This window comes from Elephas maximus, chromosome X (assembly GCF_024166365.1).
Source record: "Elephas maximus indicus isolate mEleMax1 chromosome X, mEleMax1 primary haplotype, whole genome shotgun sequence".
Lineage (NCBI taxonomy): Eukaryota > Metazoa > Chordata > Mammalia > Proboscidea > Elephantidae > Elephas > Elephas maximus.
The window spans coordinates 128,925,256-128,945,550 of NC_064846.1; positions in this window are offsets into that span (position 1 = coordinate 128,925,256).

The window sequence follows — 20,295 nt, forward strand, 5'->3', positions numbered from 1 at the left end:
AAGTAGGAGGTGAGAATTAAAACCACAGGCTTGAACTTGTGAAATAGAATATATACAAGAGTAATTAGAATTCATAAATTGAATCGCATGTTTCTGGGGAAAACAGTAAAATAAACAAATGGTTAGTCTTTCCAAGAGAAAAAAGTGGAAGGGGAGACTAAACAAGCAAGATGAAGAATAAGATAAAAGGTAGTTTCGAAATTATAAGACAATAACATGTGTAGCTCTATGCCAATTGATGTGAAAATCTAGTAGAAATACAACATTTCTTAGGAAAATTTAAATTACTGAAATCGACCTAAGAAGACATTGAAATCATGAGCAGACTAATAACTACAGATGACATAAGAAAAGAAAAGAAAGATCTGTCATCAAAAAAGGCACCTGGACAAGATGTTTTTAATCTTGAGTTCTCTCTGCCTACCTCAAGGTCCTACGTTCTTGAAACTGTTTCATAGTATATGTTGTGTTGCTGTGTGCTGTCCAATTGATTCTGACACACAGTGAACCTATATGACAGAGTAGAACAGCCCCACAGAGTTTCCCAGGTTGTAATCTTTAAGGAGCCCTGGTGGCACAGTGGTTGAAGTGCTCGACTGCTAACTGAAAAGTCAGCTGTTTGAAACTACCAGCGGCTACACAGGAGAAAGATGGGGCAGTCTGCTTCCATGAAGGTTTACAGAATCGATTGGATGGCAGTGGTTTTTTTTTTTTTTTTTTTTTTTAATCTTTGTGGGAGCAGATCGCCAGGTCTTTTCTCCTGCAGAGCTACTACTAGATGGGTTCTAACCGCCAACCTTTCGGTTAGCAGCCAAGTGCTTAAACATTGTACCGCCAGGGCTCCTTTCTATAGCATATAGAAAGATACAAAGCTCTCCAATTTATATGTCTACGTGTATACGTGTTATTCATTTTTTCCCTGAATACTTGAGAGTATGTTGCCTTCATAACACCCTTCTCTCTTTGTTGTTGTTGTTAGGTGCTGGCCAGTCGCTTTTGACTCATAGCAACCCCATGTGACAGAGTAGAACTGCCCATAGGGTTTTCTAGGTTATAATCTTTACAGGAGCAGATTATCGGGTCTTTCTCCCTGAGAGTCACTGGGTGAGTTTCAACCACCAACTTTTTAGTCAGCAGCCAAGTGCTAAACATTGATCCACCAGGGCTCCTTCTTCTCTCTTTAGTCTCCTTGAATCTGGAGCAATTCCTCAGACTTTTTTTTTTTTTTTGTCATTTATGACCTTACCACTAAAAAAAAAAAAAGCCCATTGCCGTCCCCAGTTCGAATCTGCCAGTCACTCCTTGGAAACTCTATCAGGCAGTTCTACTCTGTCCTATAGGGTTGCTATTGGGTCTCTATAGGGTCGCTATGAGTCGGAATGGACTCGATGGCAACGGGTTTGGGTTTTCTTTTTTTGTATTGCCATCGAGTCCATTCTGGCTCATAGTGACCCTAAAGGAGAGAGTAGAACTGTCTCATAGGGTTTCCAAGGAGCAGCTGGTGCATTTGAACTGCCAACCTTTTGATTAGCAGCCAACTTCTTAACCACTGCACCACCAGGGCTCCATTTTTTAAAAGTACAGGCCAATTTGTGGTTCAATGCTTAAGTACTCAGCTGCTAAACAAAAGGTTGGCAGTTCAAACTCACCTAGTGGCTCTGCAGGAGAAAGACCTGGAGATCTGCTTCCATAAAGATTGCAGCGAAGAAAATCCTATGAGTTCTCTGGCACATGGGGTTGCTATGAGTCGAAATCGGCTCAACAGTACCTAACAACAACAAAGACCAGTTATCTTGTAGAATGGACCTCAGTTTGCTCGTAATTCGATGCATCTCTGGCTGGAATACTGCATAGGATGTCTTATCCTTCTAAGGATATCCCATCTGGAAGCACACAAAATCTATCTGTCCCTCATTTGGTGATATTAATTTTGATCAGCCAGTCAAAGTGTTGTCCAGTATCTCATCTCCAATGTATAGTTACTATCTTGCCCCCTTGCAGTTGATAAGCAAACTGGGGGATGACACTTTGAGGCTATGCAAATATCTGCTTCTCATTCAATGTCCTGTCCTAGATTTAGCATCTACCAATGATTATAGCCCAAACCCATCTTTTCTATGAGAGCTGCAAAATAGTGGTTTTCTTTCCCCTGGCTTCACCACTCCCTCCACATTTTTCAGTCAGCATTTTACTGTAAGGTAGCCTCCTCCCTTCTTGCACTTTATTTGTTTGTTTATTGGTTATTAATACAGACTCATACCCAAAACCAAATTCACTGCCCTTGAGTTTATTTTGACTCTTAGTGACCCTATAGATCCCTATTTTATTCACTGTGTTATCATCTATTATTGTTTTGATGTTCAAATTATCCCAGTTTGGCCACTGGAAGCCCCTTCAGGCTGGTTGCTGTGTCCTTTTGGCATGCTCCCCTCATTTATTTTTGAGTATTTCCTTACTTTCTAGCATATCAAGGTGTACCAGGTTTATCTTGTGCTGTTCCTGCTCCAGCCCTGGATTTAATCATTTCCTCAAGAAACCATGGTTCCTTTTATTGGGAAACAGTGTTTTGAAACCAAGGTATAGGGGCTAGGTGTGCTCATTGTGAGAGGGTGTTATTGCTTCTAGGCCCTTCAGTGAACACAGCTAGGAAATAAATGCATGCATGCATGCATGCATAAATACATTCATAAGGAAAAAAGGAGGAGGTGGAGCAGCATAGCACCCTAGGCAGACACATCATAGATCAAACACTGAATGAAAGAAAAAACTGAAGGAAAACAGGGAATGAAGAGACATACAGAGTGAAGGTGCCCTGCTAACTAACATGATACAGTGTCACCATCTTGGAGCACAGTCAGAAATGACCCCAGACAGGGGGTATGAGAAAGCAACAGGAGACCAGAGAAACATGCTTTCTCTCATACACCACCTCTACCCCTTCCCAACAGGCCACACCGTGCTGCTTGACTAGAGAGACACCAGCCTGCTGTCACCCCAGCTCACTGGCTCCTGCCATGCCACTGTTTTTACCTTTCTTCCTTTTCTTTCTCCCTCCCACTTAGCCACGTACACCACCCCACCAGTTCCAATGGGCCACACCATGCTGCTCAGTTTAAGAGCCCACTGCCACCTTGGGTCAACTCCGCCCCCATCCACTGGCTCCTGCTGCACCTTTTTTTCTCTTTTTCCCCTTTCTTCCTTTTTTCTCCCTCCCAACTAGCCCCATATACCACCTCTACCCCATCCTACTGGGCCACACCACACTGTCACAGGTACAGAACTACCATCCCGCTACCAGCCCAGGTCCATTCCACTGCCACCTACTGGCTCCCACTGCACCATTCTTTCCCTTTCTTCCTCCCCCCAGCCCCGCATACATCACCTCTACTCCTTCCCGCCTGCCCCCAGGTCTGCCCCATCCCCACCCGCCAGCTACATTTTTTTCTTTTCTCTTTTTCTCTTTTCTTTGTTCCCCCTAACTAGCCCTGTATGCCACCCCAGCTTCATGCTGGCCCTCACTATGCCACTGCAGCTAGAGTGTCCTCAGCTCAGGCCTGCCACTGCACTGGCATGCACTAACGCTTCCCTCCCACCACTCGACCAGCTGCTGAATGTATGAAAGTGATCCCATACTACACCCTGACCAACACCTCCACCAATCTGGCAAGAAATTATGAAGGCTCCCACACCACTGGACTAACACAAGGAGGCAGAGAGCACCCACCCTGTCTTCCCTCAGCCACTTCACCAAACCAGTGTACAGCAAAGTGGGCTCACCCTGACTGCTGCTGCCCTGCCTACCTAGAAAAGGTGGTGAGAGCTATCGTGTCCACAGCTGAGCAAGCAGCAAAGCATGCCTGCCCTGCCCACCCAGACATATCAGAACAGAATAAAGAAGCAGGATGAAACAAACAAACACACAATCAATAAACACAGAAAAAAATACCTTAATGTCTCAGAGACAGCAGACAATATTAAAACATATGTAAAAGCAGGACAAGATGGCTCCAGTAAGTGACCAAAATAAAAAATCAGATAACCTTTTGGTAGGAGAAAAAGCAGTCAACTTACCTGATATACACTTCAAAAGACTAATATTTAGGGCTCTCCAAGAGATTAGGAAAGAGATCAAAGAAAACACAGACAAAATCAAGGAAAAAATAGACAAAGTCATGGAAAACATAGACAAAAAACAACGAAAACGTAGCCAAAATCAAGAAAAACACAAAAAAGCAATAGAAGAATTCAGGGAAATAATGACAAAAACAAAACACCAAAATAAACAAACAATTAGAAATATACAAAAACAGCAACTAGAAATCCAAAGGATAAACAACAAATTTCAGAAATGGACAACTCAATAGAAGGTTTTCGTAGCAAATTTGAAACAGTGGAAGACAGAATCAGTGAGATTGAAGATAAATCCATGGATGACAGTTGTTTGAAGAAATATTGGAGAAAAGAATGAAGAAAAAGGAAGAAAACTTAAGAATTATGTGGGACACAATCAAGAGCAAAATTTTGCACATGATCAGAGTTCCAGAACAAGAGGAGAAAATGGAATTACAGAGAAGATTGCTGAAGATTTGCTGGCAGAAAACTTCCCAAGAAGAAAAGCTGACCAGTCAAGAAGCTCAGCAAACCCATAAAGGATAGATATCAAAAGAAAGTCACCAAGACATACTATAATCACACTCGCCAAAACCAAAGACAAATAATGAATCTTAAAATCAGCTCAAGAAAAACGAAAAGTCATTTATGAAAGGACAACAACAAGACTAAACTCCGATTACTTGGCAGAAACTATGCAGGCAAGAAGGCAATTGAACGAGATATATAAAACCTTGCAAGAAAAAAACTGCCAACCAAGAATAACATATTCTGCAAAACTCTCTCTTTAACACGATGGTGAAATTAGAACATTTCTAGATAAACAGAAATTAAAGGGAATTCATAAAAAAACAAACATACAAGAAATATTAAAGGGAGTCCTTCAGTTAGAGAACCAAAAACATCAGACAACAACCAGAGCCTAGGACACAGAAGAACATAAGGCAGATACCAACCTAGGTAAAAAAAAAAAAAAAAAAAAAACACTCAATAATAAAACCAAGCTAGAAGATTTTTTTTTTAGAAGACTTATAACTAGGAAACAGAGATGTGAATCTGTAAATGATGCCAACATGAAAACAATAAAAAAGGGGATAAAAGGTACATGTATAAAACTTTCAAATGCAGAGGAAGTCAAGGCGATATCAAGTAACAAAAAGCTGGTTCAAACTTAGGAAGATAAGGGTAAAATTCAAGGTAACCACAAAGAAAGCTAACAAACATACTCATCAGAATAGAAAAGAAGGGAGGCGGAGCCAAGATGGCAGAATAGACAGATGCTTCCGGTGAGCCCTCTCACAACAAAGACCCTAAAAAACAAGTGAAACGAGTATATTTATGACAAGCTAGGAGACCTGAACACCAAAGGCAAGCTTAGAAAATGAACTGAGGGGAAGGGGGAGGAAGAGACTGTTAAGAAGCGGAGAGGAGTTATCGGACCTGAATTGTGGGAAGCCCTCAGGCACCATTGCCAGGAGCGGTGGTGGAGGCTGGTACTAGCGTTCAGCCGCAGTTTCCTCACGGAGAAGCAGCCAGCCATACAGCCTACTCACACCTCCAGAACCAGAGAACGGTGCTCTCAGCAAAAGCTAAGTACTTGATTTCCCTGGGCATGAGATAGGCCCTGTTGAGCACCTAGGGCCATCCTCCCAGGGTTGGAGAAGGAATAAATTTGCAATTGGGAGGAAGGATAATTTGCCAGCTCCACTAATCAGGGGAGCTCAGAACAGAAGCAGCTCCTGTCCAGGCATAAATGGTCCATGGACTTTGAGTACCTTTCCCCTCTGCATGAACCTGTGTGGGCCTATTTCAGGAGAATAGGCCCTTGTTGGGAGACTCCAACTATTTCAGCTATGCGGTGGAGAGGTGAGTGTTTGAGGTTTGACATTGTTTTGCCTGTTAAACAGGGTCCTTGCCTACCCACATCAGGGGCCTAAGGACTGATGGCTCCACTCAGGTCACCCAGCCACCTGAAACAGGGGTCCAAGGATAACTGGTACCTCCCAGTCCTTACAGCCAAAAACATTGGGTGCCCATGGTCAGTCTGCAGAACCCACATTCATGTATGCACTAGGGAACAGGGACATGCTTGTGTCAGAGACACATGGGGGATGATTCTCAGCACCGTGCCTCATTCAGAGTGTGACGCCCTGCTGCAACCAGATACAGGTACATACACCAATCACCCCTGCCCCTCTAAGACTATAGGAAAGAGCCTGTACCACACACATGATGATCAGCTACCCGGAAACCTGAGCTGAATTCATGCAAGAAACATGAATGGACTCCTAGACTGATATACCTGATAACAGCTCTAGCCATCTGGGGACAGGACATCAAGCTCCAAAGCTGAAAATAATCAAGCTAGCTCAATCAAGCAACCCATTTGGGCATATCACAACAAAATAAAGCAAGAAGCTATGACACAGTAAGCAAACATAAAATAAACTAATACAATAACTTACAGATGGCTTGGAGACAACAGTCAATATCAAGTCACATAAAGAAACAGACCATAATCACCTCAACAAAGCACTCAAAACCAAGAATCAAGGCATCTTCTAGATGAAAGTGGCTTCCTGGAAATACCAGAGGCAGAATACAAAAGATTATGATACAGAAAACTTCAACACATCAGGAAGGAAATGAGGCAATATGCAGAACAAGCCAAGGAACACACAGATACAGCAACTGAAGAAATTAAAAAGATTATTCAGGAACATAATGAAAAATTTAATAAGCTGTAAAAATCCATAGACAGGCAGCAATCAGAAATTCAGAAGATTAATGATAAAATTACAGAAGTAGACAACTCAATAGAAAGTCAGAGGAGCAGAACTGAGCAAGTGGAAGGCCAAATTCCTGAACTTAAAGATAAAGCACTTGGAACTAATACATTTGAAAAAAAAAAAAAAGATAAAAGAATTGAAAAAAATGAAGAAACCCTAAGAATCATGTGGGACTTTATCAAGAGTAATAAACATGAGAGTGATTGGAGTACCAGAACACGGGAGGATAACAGAAATGACAGAGAGAATTGTCAAAGATTTGTTGGCAGAAAACTTCCCGGATATCGTGAAAGATGAGAAGATATCTATCCAAGATGCTCATCGAACTCCACATAAGATAGATTTTAAAAGAAAGGCATGAAGACATATTATAATCAAACTTGCCAAAACCAAAGATAAAGAGAGAATTTTAAGAGAAGCTAGGGATAAAGGAAAAGTCGCCTACAAAGGAGAGTCTATAAGAATAAGCCTGGACTACTCGGCAGAAACCATGCAGGCAAGAAGGCAATCGGATGACTTATATAAAAATTGAAGGAAAAAAATTGCCAGCCAAGAATCATATCCAGCAAAACTGTCTCTCAAATATGAAGGTTAAAAATGGGACATTTCCGGATAAACAGAAATTTAGGGAATTACAACCAAACCAAAACTACAAAAAATACTAAAAGGAGTTTTTTGGTTAGAAAATCAATAATATCAGGTATCAACCCAAGACTGGAACACTGGGCAGAACAATCAGAATTCAACTCAGACAGGAAAATCACAAAAATAAATCAAGATTAAAAAAAGCTCAAAACAGGGAAACAGCCTTGTTATTATGTAAAAGAAGACAGCATTAGAACAAAAAAGACGGACTAAGAAATGTAGTCATAGATCTTCCATATGGAGAGGAAGACAAGGCAATACAAAGAAATAAAAATTAGGTTTAATTTAGAAAAATAGGGGTAAATAATAAGGTAACCACAAAGGAGACAAACTATCCTACATATCAAAATAAAATACAAGAAAAAAAATAGATACTCAGCAGAAACAAAATCAACAACAACGAATATGAGGAAAGGACAATATATAAAGATAATCTACTCAGCACATAAAATAAAGTGGGAAAAAGAAACTGTCAACAACAGACAAAAAAAGACATCAAAAAGATAGCCCTAAATTCATACCTATCCATGATTATGCTGAATGTAAATGGACTAAATGCACCAATAAAGAGACAGAGAGTGGCAGAATGGACAAAATAGACTTTAAAGTTAAATCCATCGTAAAGGATAAGGAAGGACAGTATATAATGAATAAAGGGACAATATACCAGGAGGATATAACCATATTAAATATTTATGCACCCAATGACAGGGCTGCAAGATACATAAAACAAACTCTATCAGCATTGAAATGTGAGATAGGCAGCTCCACAATAATAGTAGGAAACTTCAACACACCACTTTCAGTGAAGGATAGGATAGTCAGAAAGAAGCTCAATAAAGACATGGAAGATCTAAATGCCACAATCAACCAACTTGACCTCATAGACATATACAGAACACTCCAACCAAGAGCAACCAAGTATACTTTCTTTTCTAGTGCGCATGGAACATTCCCTAGAATAGACCACATATTAGGACATAAAGCAAGCCTTAGCAGAATCCAAAACACTGAAATATTACAAAGCATAATCTCTGATCATAAGGCCATAAAAATGGAAATCAATATCAGAAAAAGCAGGGAAAAGAAATCAAACACTTGGAAACTGAACAATACCCTGCTTAAAAAAGACTGGATTATAGAAGACATTAAGGATGGAATAAAGAAATTCAGAGAATCCAATGAGAATGAAAACACTTCCTATCAGAACCTTTGGGACATAGCAAAAGCAGTGCTCAGAGGTCAATTTCTATCAATAAATGCACACAAAGAAAAAGAAGAAAAGGCTAAAATCAAAGAATTATCCCTACAACTTGAACAAATAGAAAGAGAGCAACAAAAGAAACCCTCAGGCACGAGAAGAAAACAAATAATAAAAATTATAGCAGAACTAAATGAAATAGTAAACAGAAAAACAATTGAAAGAATTATCAAGACCAAAAGCTGGTTCTTTGAAAGAGTTAACAAAATTGATAAACCATTGGCCAAACTGATAAAAGAAAAACAGGAGAGGAAGCAAATAACCTGAATAAGAAATGAGATGGGTGATATTACAACAGACCCAACTCAAATTAAAAGAATCATATCAGATTACTAGGCAAAATTGTACTTTAAGAAATTTGAAAACCTAGAAGAAATGGATGAATTCCTAGAAACATACTACCTACCTAAACTAACACAAACAGAGGTACATCAACTAAATAGACCCATAACAAAAGAAGAGATTGAAAAGGTAATCAAAAAACTCCCAACAAAAAAAAGCCCTGGTCTAGACGGCTTCACTGCAGAATTCTACGAAACTCTCAGAGAAGAGTTAACACCACTACTACTAAAGGTATTTCAGAACATAGAAAAGGATGGAATACCCCCAATCTCATTCTATGAAGCCAGCACATCCCTAATACCAAATAATAACATCTATTAAGAAAACATTCTGCATCCCACCTTGGAGAGAGGCATCTGAGGTCTTAAATGCTAGCAAGCAGCCATCTAAGATGCATCAATTGGTCTCAACCCACCTGGACCAAAGGCAAACGAAGAATACCAAGGACACAAGGTAATTAGGAGACCAAGAGACAGAAAGGGCCACATAAATCAGAGACTACATCAGCCTGAGACTAGAGGGTGCCCGGCTACAAGTGATGACTGCCCTGACAGGGAACATAACCAAGAACTCCTGAGGGAGCAGGAGAGCAGTGGGATGCAGACCCCAAATTCTCATAAAAGACCAGACTTAATGGTCTGACTGACACTAGAAGGACCCCGGTGGTCATGGCCCCCAGACCTTCTGTTAGCCCAAGACAGGAACCATTCCCAAAGCCAACTCTTCAGACAGGGATGGGACTGGACAATGGGTTGGAGAGGGATGCTGGTGAGGAGTGAGCTTCTTGGATCAGGTGGACACTTGAGACTATGTTGGCGTCTCCTGTCTAGAGGGGAGATAAGAGGGTAGAGGGGGTCAGAAGCTGGCAAAATGGACACAAAAACAGAGAGGGGAAGAAGGGAGCGGCCTCTTATTAGGGGTAGAGCAATTGGTAATATGTAGTAAGTTGTATATAAGTTTTTGTGTGAGAGACTGACTTGATTTGTAAACTTTCACTTAAACCACAATAAAAAAACAAAAAAACCCCAAACCCAGTGCCGTCGAGTCGATTCCGACTCATAGCAACCCTATAGGACAGAGTAGAACTGCCCCATAGAGTTTCTAAGGAGCACCTGGCAGATTTGAACTGCCGACCCTTTGGTTACCAGCCGTGGCACTTAACCACTACGCCATCAGGGTTTCTTAAACCACAATAAAAATTAAAAAAAAAAAATAGAAAAGAAGAAAAACATAAAGACTCAGTAAACACAAAATCTATAAAAAGAAGGGAAAAACCACAAGCGAAAGGTACTCAGCACAGGGAAGTAAGGAGAACAAAGAAAACGTCAGCACCCCTCAAAAAAAGCACAACAATATGACAGCAAGAAACTCATACTAATCGATAATCGCACTGAATGTAAATCGCTTCAATGTGCTTGTAAAAAGACATAGTGGCAGAATGGATAAAAAACATGACCCATCAATATGCTATCTACAAGAGACACACCTTAGACACAAAGACATAAACATATTAAAAATCAAAGAATGGAAAAAAATGTATCAAGCAAACAGTAACCAAAAAAGGGCAGGAGTGGCAATATTAATCTCACATAAAATAGACTTTAAGGCCAAATCAAACACATAAAAGACAAGGAAGGACATTATGTAATGACTAAAGGGATGATCCACCAAGAAGACATAACCATAATAAATATCTATTCACCCAAAGACAGGGCTCCAAAATACATAAAACAAACTCCAACAGCACTGAAAAGCAAAATAGTTCCACAATAATAGTGGTAATGGACAGAACATCTAGAAAGAAACTCAACAAAGATACACAAGAGTGAAAGGTCAAAATCAACCATCTTGATCTCATAGACATAGGTAGAACATTCCATCCAACAGCAGTAAAGTATATATCCTTTTCCAATGTACGTGGGACATTCTCCAGAATAGACCACATTTTAGGCCAAAAACCCATTGAAACCTGTTGCTGTCGACTAAGAGTGACACTTAATAAAATTCAAAATATCAAAATAGTACAAAGCATTCTCTCTGATCACAATGCCATAAAAGTAGAGATCAATAAACAGGAAAAGCAAGGAAAAAAAATCAAATACATGGAAACTGAATAATAGCTTGCTTAAAAACAACTGAGTAATTGAAGAAATCAAAGCGGGAATCAAAAAATTCCTAAAATCAAATGACAGTGAAAAACATCATACCAAAACCTTTGAGACCAGCAAATGCAGTACTGAGAGGTCATTTATAGCAGTAACTGTACACATAACAAAAAAAGGGGCCAAAATCAAAACGTTAGCCCTACAACTTGAACAAATAGAAAGCGAACAGCAAAAGAAGCCCACAGCCAACAAAGAAAGGAAATAATAAAGATTAGAGCAGAGATAAATGATATAGAGAACAGAAAAACAATAGAAAAAACCAACAAGACCAAAGTTGGTTCTTTGAAAAGATCAGCAAAATCAAGAAATCACTGCCACACTGACAAAAGAAAAACAGGAGAGGAAGCAAATAACCCAAATAAAAAATGAGATGGGGGCATTACCACAGACCCAAGTGAAATAAAAAGGTTCATAACAGAACACCATAAAAAATTATACTCCAACAAATTTGAGAACCTAGAAGAAATGGACAAATTTCTAGAAACACACTACCTACCTAAAGTAATACAGAAAATTTGTGAGATAGAAAGTCTGGACAGACCCATAACAAGAGAAGAGATTGAAGAAGTAACAAAAAAAATTCCCAACAACAACAAAAAAAGCTTCACTGAAGAATTCTACCAAACATTCGGAGAAGAGCTCACACCAGTACTACTCAAACTATTTCAGAGCATAGAAAAGGAAGGAATACTTCTGAATTAATTTTATGAAGCCAGCATAACCCTGATAGCAAGGCCAGGAAAAGATACCACAAGAAGAGAAAATTACAGATCAATATCTCTCATGAATATAGATGAAAAATTCTCAACAAAATAGTAGCTAATAAAAATCAGCATTATATAAAAAAAATACACCACGACCAAGTGGAATTTATACCACCTATTTATTTATTTATTTATTTATTTTTTTGTTTAATGCAAGGATGGTTCAACATTAGACCATCAATGTAATCCACCACATAAATAAAAGAATCACATGATCATCTTAGTGGACACTGATAAAGACCAATACTCATTCTTGATAAAACTCTCAATAAAATAAGAACAGAAGGGAAATTACTCAACATAATAAAGGGTATCTATACAAAACAAACAGCCAACATCATTCTCAACGGAGAAAGACTGAAAGCATTTCCTCTGAGAATGGGAACAAGACAAGGATGCCCTTCGTCACCACCGCTATATAACATTGTGCTGGAAGTCCTAGCTAGAGCAGTAAGGAAAGAAAAAAGAAAGAAAAGAAAGAAAGGGCATCCAAATTGGAAAGGAAGAAGTAAAAATATCTCTATTCTTAGATGATATGATCCTACACGTAGAGAACCCTAAAGATTCCACAACAAAACTACTGGAACTAATATAAAGATTCAACAGAGAAGCAAGATATAAGATCAACATATAAAAATCAGCTGGATTCCTATACACCAACAAAGAGAACTTTGAAACGGAAACCAGGAGAACAATACCATTTATAATAGCCCCTAAAAAGATAAAATATTTAGGACTAAATCTTACTAGGCAGTAAAAGACCTATACATAGAAAAGTATAAAACACCATTGTGAGAAACCAAAACAGACCTACGTAAATGGAAAAACATATTGTCTTAATTATCTAGTGCTGCTATAACAGAAATACCACAAGCAGATGGCTTTAACAAACAGAAACTTATTTTCTCACAGTCTAGGAAACTAGAAGTCCCAATTCAGGGTGCCAGCTCCAGGGGAAGGCTTTCTTTCTTTGTTGGCTCTGGGGAAGGTCCTTGTGATGGTTAAGATTGTATGTCAACTTGGTTGGGCCATGATTCTCAGTGTTTATATGTGATCACTCTCATGATTGAATCTGCTGTGAGTAGTCAATCAGTTGAAAGGGAGTTTCCTTGGGAGTGTGGCCTGCATCCAAATATAAGCAGATGTTCTGGCTTTTTTGCTCACTCTGGATCCTGCAGCTGCCTCCAGTTTGTCTGACCTGTGGCTCTTGGGACTTGAGCTATCAGCTTATCTGCAGATCTTGGGATTCGTTGGTCTTCACAGCCTGAGAGTGGGAGCTGATCTTGAGTTTGCCAGCCCCTGTGGTTATGTGAATTGAGAGAAGCCTCTATCCTGATCCACGGACTTGGGACATTTCAATCACTTAAGCCATTTCCTTGATATAAATCTTTCTCTCTATATATATTTATACACTTTATTGGTTTTGCTTCTCTAGAGAACCCAGCTTAAGACAGCCCTTGTCATCAATCTTTCCCTGGTCTAGGGACTTCTCAGCACAGGGACCCCTGGTACAAAGGATGCACTCCACTCCTGACTCTTCTTGCTCGGTGGTAATGAGGTCCCCCTCCTCTCTGCTCTAATTCTCTCTTTTATATCTCAAAAGAGATTGACTCAAGATACAACCTAATCCTGTATATTGAGTCCTGCTTTATTAACCTAACTGCCTCTAATCCTGCCTCATTTACATCACAGTGGTACAATTTACAAAATGGTGGACAATCACAGAATACTGGAAATCTTGGCCTAGCCAAGTTGACACACATTTTGGGGGGACATAATTCAATCTATAGCACATACCTGCTCAAGGATAGGAAGACTCAATATTCTGAAAATGTCAATCCTACCCAAAGGGATCTATAGGTATAATGCAATCTTGATCCAGATACCCACAGCATTCTTTAATGAGATGGAGAAACAAATCACCAACTTTATATGGAAGTGAAAGAGTCCCTGGGTTATCAAAGTATTATCAAAGAAAAATAATAAAGTAGGAGGCCTCACAGTACCTGATCTTAGAACCTACTATATTGCCAGGTAGTCAAAACAGCCTGGTACTGGTACAATGACAGACACATAGGCCAATAGAACAGAATCAAGAACCCAGATGTAAACCCATCCATCTATGGTCAGCGTATCTTTGGCAAAGGACCAAAGTCCATTAAATGAGGAAAAGACAGTCTCTTTAACAAGTGGTGCTTGCAGAACTCGATGTCCATCTGTAACAAAATGAAACAGGACCCATATCTCACACCATACACAACCACTAACACAAAATGGATCACAGGCCTAAATATAAAATCTAAAACAAAAAAGATCATGGAAGAAAAAATAGGGACAATGCTAGGGGCCCTAATACATGGCATAAATAGCCTGCAAACTGTAACTAACAATGCACAAGCACCAGAAGAAAAACTGGATAACTGGAAGCTCCTAAAAATGAAACACTTACACTCATCAAAACACTTCACCAAACAAGTAAAAAGAGAACCTACATACAGACGTGGAAAAAAATTTTTGACTGCAACATATTCTCAGTCTAAAATCTATAGAATACTTAAACACCTCAGTAACAAAAAGACAACTAATCCAATTAAAACATGGGCCAAGGATATGAACAGACTTCACCAAAGAAGACTTTCAGGCAACTAGCAGACACATGAGGAAATGCTCCTGATGATTAGCCATTAGAGAAATGCAAATCGAAACTGCAATAAGATATCATCTCATCCCGACATTACTGGCACAAATAAAAAAAAACAGAAAATAACTAATGTTGGAGAGGTTGGAACTTTTATGCACTGCTGGTGGGAATATAAAATGGTACAACCACTTTGGAATCAATTTGGCTCTTCCTTAAAAAGCTAGAAATAGAAGTAACATACGATCCAGCAATCCCACTCCTTGGAATATATCCTAGAAGAAGCTGTTGGTTTTGCAAAATTCTATCATGCCATATCTGGTATCGTTTCTATCACTAAGGCCTTATTTTCCAACTACCGATCCTTCTTCGTTTTCAACTTTCATATTCCAATCACCAGTAACTATCAATGCATCTTGATTGCATGTTTGATTGATTTCAGATTGCAGAAGTTGTTACAAATCTTCAATTTCTTCATTTTTGGCCTTGGTGGTTGGTGCATAAATTTGAATAATAGTCGTATTAACTGGTCTTCCTTGTAGGCATATAGATATTATCCTATCATGGACAGAGTTGTACTTCAGCATAAATCTTGAACTGTTCTTTTTGATGATGAATGCAACGCCATTCCTCTTAATTTATCATTCCTGGCATAGTAGACCGTTTGATTTTCAGATTAAAAATGGCCAATACCAGTCCATTTCAGCTCACTAATGCCTTAGATATTGATGTTTATATGTTCCATTTTATTTTTGACAACTTCAATTTTCCTGTATTCATACTTCGGACATTCCACGTTCCTATTATTAATGGATGTTTACAGCTGTTTCTTCTCATTGCGAGTCATGCCACATCAACCAATGAATGTCCTGAATGCTTGACTCCATCCATGTCATTAAGTTGATTCTATTTTGAGGAAGCAGTTCTTCCCCTGTCATGTTTTGAGTGCCTTCCAACCTGAGGGGATCATCTTCCAGCAATATATCAGACAATGTTCTGCTGCTGTTCATAAGATTTTCCCTGGCTAATTTTTTTCAGAAACAGACTGCCAGGTCCTTTTAGTCTGTCTTACAAGCTTCCTAGACACATCCAAACACCTTGAGGGACTGAGTTACTGGGGCTGAAGGCTGGAGACCATTGTCTCAGGGGACATCTAGTTCAACTGCTATAACATAGTTCATAATGAAAATGTTCTATATCCTACTTTGGTGAGTAGAGTCTTAGGTCTTATAAACTTGTCTGCGGCCATCTAAAGTACATCTATTGGCCCCATCACATTTGGAACAAAGGAGAATGAAGAAAACCAGACTCAAGAAAAATATCATTCTAAAGACTAATGGAGCACTTGAACCACAGCTTTTACCAGGTTAAGCCCAGAAGAATTATATGGTGCCTGGATACCACCCTGACTGCTCTGACAAGATTCGCAATAGAGGGTCCAGGGCAGAGCAGAATAAAATGTAGAACCAAATTCAAATTCACAAAAAAAGACCAGATTTACTGGCCTGACAGGGACTGGAAGAAGCACTGAGACTATGGCCCCTGGACGCCCTGCTAACTCAGAGCTGAAGCCACTCTCAAAGTCCACCTTTCAGCCAAAGATTAGACAGGCCTAGAAAACAAATAACACACATGAGGATCATGCTTCTTTGTTCAGTCAAGTATATGAGACCACATGTGCAACATCTGCTGTCATGGATTGAATTGTGTCTCCCCAAAATATCAGTCAACTTGGCTAGGTCACGATTCCCAATATTGTATGATTGTCTACCATTTTGTCATCTGATATGATTTCCCTACTTGTTGTAAATCCTATCCCATGATGTAATGAGATGAATTAGTGGCTGTTACATTGATGAGAGGAAACCCTGGTGGAGTAGTGGTTAAGTGCTACAACTGCTAACCAAGAGGTCAGCAGTTCAAATCCTCCAGGTGCTCCTTGGAAACTCTATGGGACAGTTCTACTCTGTCCTATAGGGCTGCTATGAGTCAGAATTGACTGGACGGCAGTGGGTTTTGTTTTGTTTTTGGTGTACTGATGAGACCTATAAGATTAGGTAGTGTCTTAAGCCAATCTCTTTTTGAAATATAAAATACAGAAGCAAGCAGAGAGACATAGGGACCTCATATCACTAAGAATGAATAACAGGAGTGCGTGTCCTTTGGACCCAGGGTCCCTGCACTGAGAAGTTCCTTCCTCAAGAGTCAACAAAAGAAAGACTTCCCCTGGAGCCGATGCCCTGAATTTGGACTTGTAGCCTCCTGGACTGTGAGAGAATAAACCTCTCTTTGTTAAAGCCATCCACTTGTGGTATTTCTGTTATAGCAGCACTAGATAACTAAGACACCTGCCCAAAAGCAAAGAGGAGAAGGCAGGAAGGGACCGGAAAACTGGACGAATCCAGCTTCTGCCACTTACCAGCTGAGTAACTTGGGAAAGTTGTTCAACTTCTCTGTGCTAATATTTGCTTTAATAAAAAGAGAATAAATAAAACTAATCCTTGGAAACTCTATGGGGCAGTTCTACTCTGTCCTGTAGGGTCGCTGTGAGTCGGAATCGCCTCGACAGCACTGGGTTTCGGTTTTGGTTAATCCCTTCAACCTTCTCCTAACAACATGTCTTTCCATCTTCCCTCTTTCTATCCCCCTCCTCCATTAGATTTGTCTCATCAAACCTAGAGCCCTTCCATCAAGTGTTTTCATTCTTTTTTTCTTTCCAATTTGTCTGCCACCACGTTTAATCCCATGCCTGGATTACTTTAAGAACTTTTTTCCTCTGCTTTCAGGAATTTTCTCTTTTCATTCATCCAGTCTCTTTTCCATGTAATATAGTTTGAATACTTTCTACATGTCCACAGTTCTTTGTTATTGATTTTTTTCTTTTTCTTTCTTTTTTATTTTTCCTGGTGAACTGTAAAAATCCAATGGTTATAGAACAGAGAAAATTAAAGCCTCTGCCAAACCTCTCCCCAGGACATAACTACTGTTAGAAATTTGGTGAACATTCTCTTTAATACTATGCATAATTATTGTTAAAATTAGGTCCATATTCAATTTAATATTATACATAACTACTGTCTTAGTCATCTAGTGCTGCTATAACAGAAATACCACAAGTGGATGGCTTTAACAAAGAGAAGTTTATTGTCTCACAGGGAGTAGGCTGGGAGTCCAAATTCAGGGCATCAGCTCCAGGAGGAGGCTTTGTCTGTCGGCTCTGGGGGGAGGTCCTTGTCATCAGTCTTCCCTTGGTCTGGGAGCATCTCAGTGCGGGAACCTCAGGTCCACAGGATGCTCTCTGCTCCTGGTGCTGCTTTCTTGGTGGTATGAGGTCCCCATGTCTCTCTGCTCGATTCTCTCCTTTATATCTCGAAAGAGATTGGCTTAAGACACTATCTAGTCTTGTAGATCTCATCAATATAACTGCCATTGATCCATCTAATTATATTACAGTGATAGAATAGACAACCAAAACAAAAAACCCATTGCCATCGAGTTGATTCCGACTCATAGTGACCCTATAGGACAGAGTAGACCTGTCCCATACTGTTTCCAAGGAGCATCTGGTGGATTTGATCTGCTGACCTTTTGGTTAACAGCCGTAGCTCTTAACCACTACCCCACCAGGGTTCCCAGAATTTACAACAAGTAGGGAAATCACATCAGATGACAAAATGGTAGACAATCATACACTACTGGGAATCATTTCCTAGCCAAGTTGACAGATATTTTGGGGGGACACAGTTCAATCCATGACAATCACTATTAACATTTTGGTGCATATTAACAATTTGTATGTATTCTATACAAGCTTTTATATAACCACTATTAAAATTTTGGTGCATGTTTTATTTAATATCATACATAAGATTTTTTAACTTTTATTACTTAACACATATGTTGTTGACATATTTCTCATTTTTTAAATTGGTTTTGTTAAAAATTGATTGACCATGAAGAAAATTTATGACGTATGCATAAGACAGAAAGAATTATAATGCAATGACCATCCAGGTTCACAACACTCTGTTTAAGAAACAGAACATTATTAGTACCTTGCATTCTTGTTCCCTTCTCCATAAAATGTAGCCACTATCATGCATTTCCATTTATTATTTTCTTTTCTTTATAGTCTGCACGTATGTTTGTATAACTCAACAATATATCATTTGCTTTTGCATGTTTTTGAAATTTATATAAATCAATCATTCTGTATGTTGTTTTCTGCAAGTTGATTTTTTTTTCCTTTCCATTTTATGTCTCTTTTGGGATTGTGATTGGAATGACATTGAGGAGAATTGATATTTTCATGATCTTAAGTCTTCCAACCCATAAATATAATCTATATAGTACCATTTATCAAGGTCTTCTTTAATGCTTTTCGGTATAGTTTATCATTTTCTCCCTAAATTTCTTGCCCATCTTTTGTTAGATTTATTCTTAGATACATACTATTTTTTTGATGTTATTTTAAATGGTCTTCTAAAAAGTTAATTTTCCAGCTGTTCGTTGTTGGCAGAAATGCATTTTTTTTTTTTTTTTTTTACTGCATGACACCATTTATTTAATGTCTAGAAACAGGAAATAAATATATTTATTATTTATGGATACATACATCTGTAGTGAAATTCTATAAATGTGGATGGGAAAGAAGGGCACAAACTTCAGCATAGTGGTATTTGGATAGGCAAAAGAAATGGGGCCAAGCAGAGACACAAAGATGACATTAATGGTATGTATTTTTTTTAATAATATTATATTTTTTTTTCTGAAGCAAATGCAGCAAAATGTTAAGATTTACTAAGTTGCAGAGCAGAGACATGAATGATTGTTTTATATTTGTAACTTTTGGAAGTAGGTCATAATTTTTAAAATGAAATACACGATGTTAACTATATGCTCAGGATAAATCACCTTTAGGAGGGATGGCCTCAGAAGCCATCATTCCTTTAGATTGCCCATGTATCATTCTAATCTGGAGGTTGCAAAGTAGGGGCTGTACACTGACTCGAAGTTTCAGATGTGATTGTTTTTCTGTGCTCTATGGCTAAGCAAACCCCAAAGATTTTACATTAGAATATGGATTTCTTAATTCTCTTAAAAATTAGAAAATCTGACAACACATGATAATAGTCAATTAGATATAAGTAAGTAGTGACTAAGTGAGTAAGTAGTGCCTGGGTCCCTGGGTGCACAGTTTGTATGTTCAGCTGCTAACCCAAGGTTAGCAGTTCGAGTCCAGCCAGAGGTACCTTGGAAGAAAGGCCTGGTAATTTACTTCTGAAAAATCAGCCATTGAAAACCCTATGGAGTGCAGTTCTACTCTGACATGTATACGGTTATCATGAGTTGGAATCGACTCTACAACTGGTGTGTAATGTAAGTAGTGATTGCCTGTTTACTTTTTAAGTATTTACTATGAAAAATTTCAAACATTTTCAAAACTGGAAGGAAGAGTATAAGGAGCCCCAGATTCCCATCACTGAAATTCAATTTTCTTGAATCTATTTTTGCTATTTCCCTGACCTCTGGATCATTCTGAAGCAAATCCCAAACACAATATTTCACCCATAATCTCTAA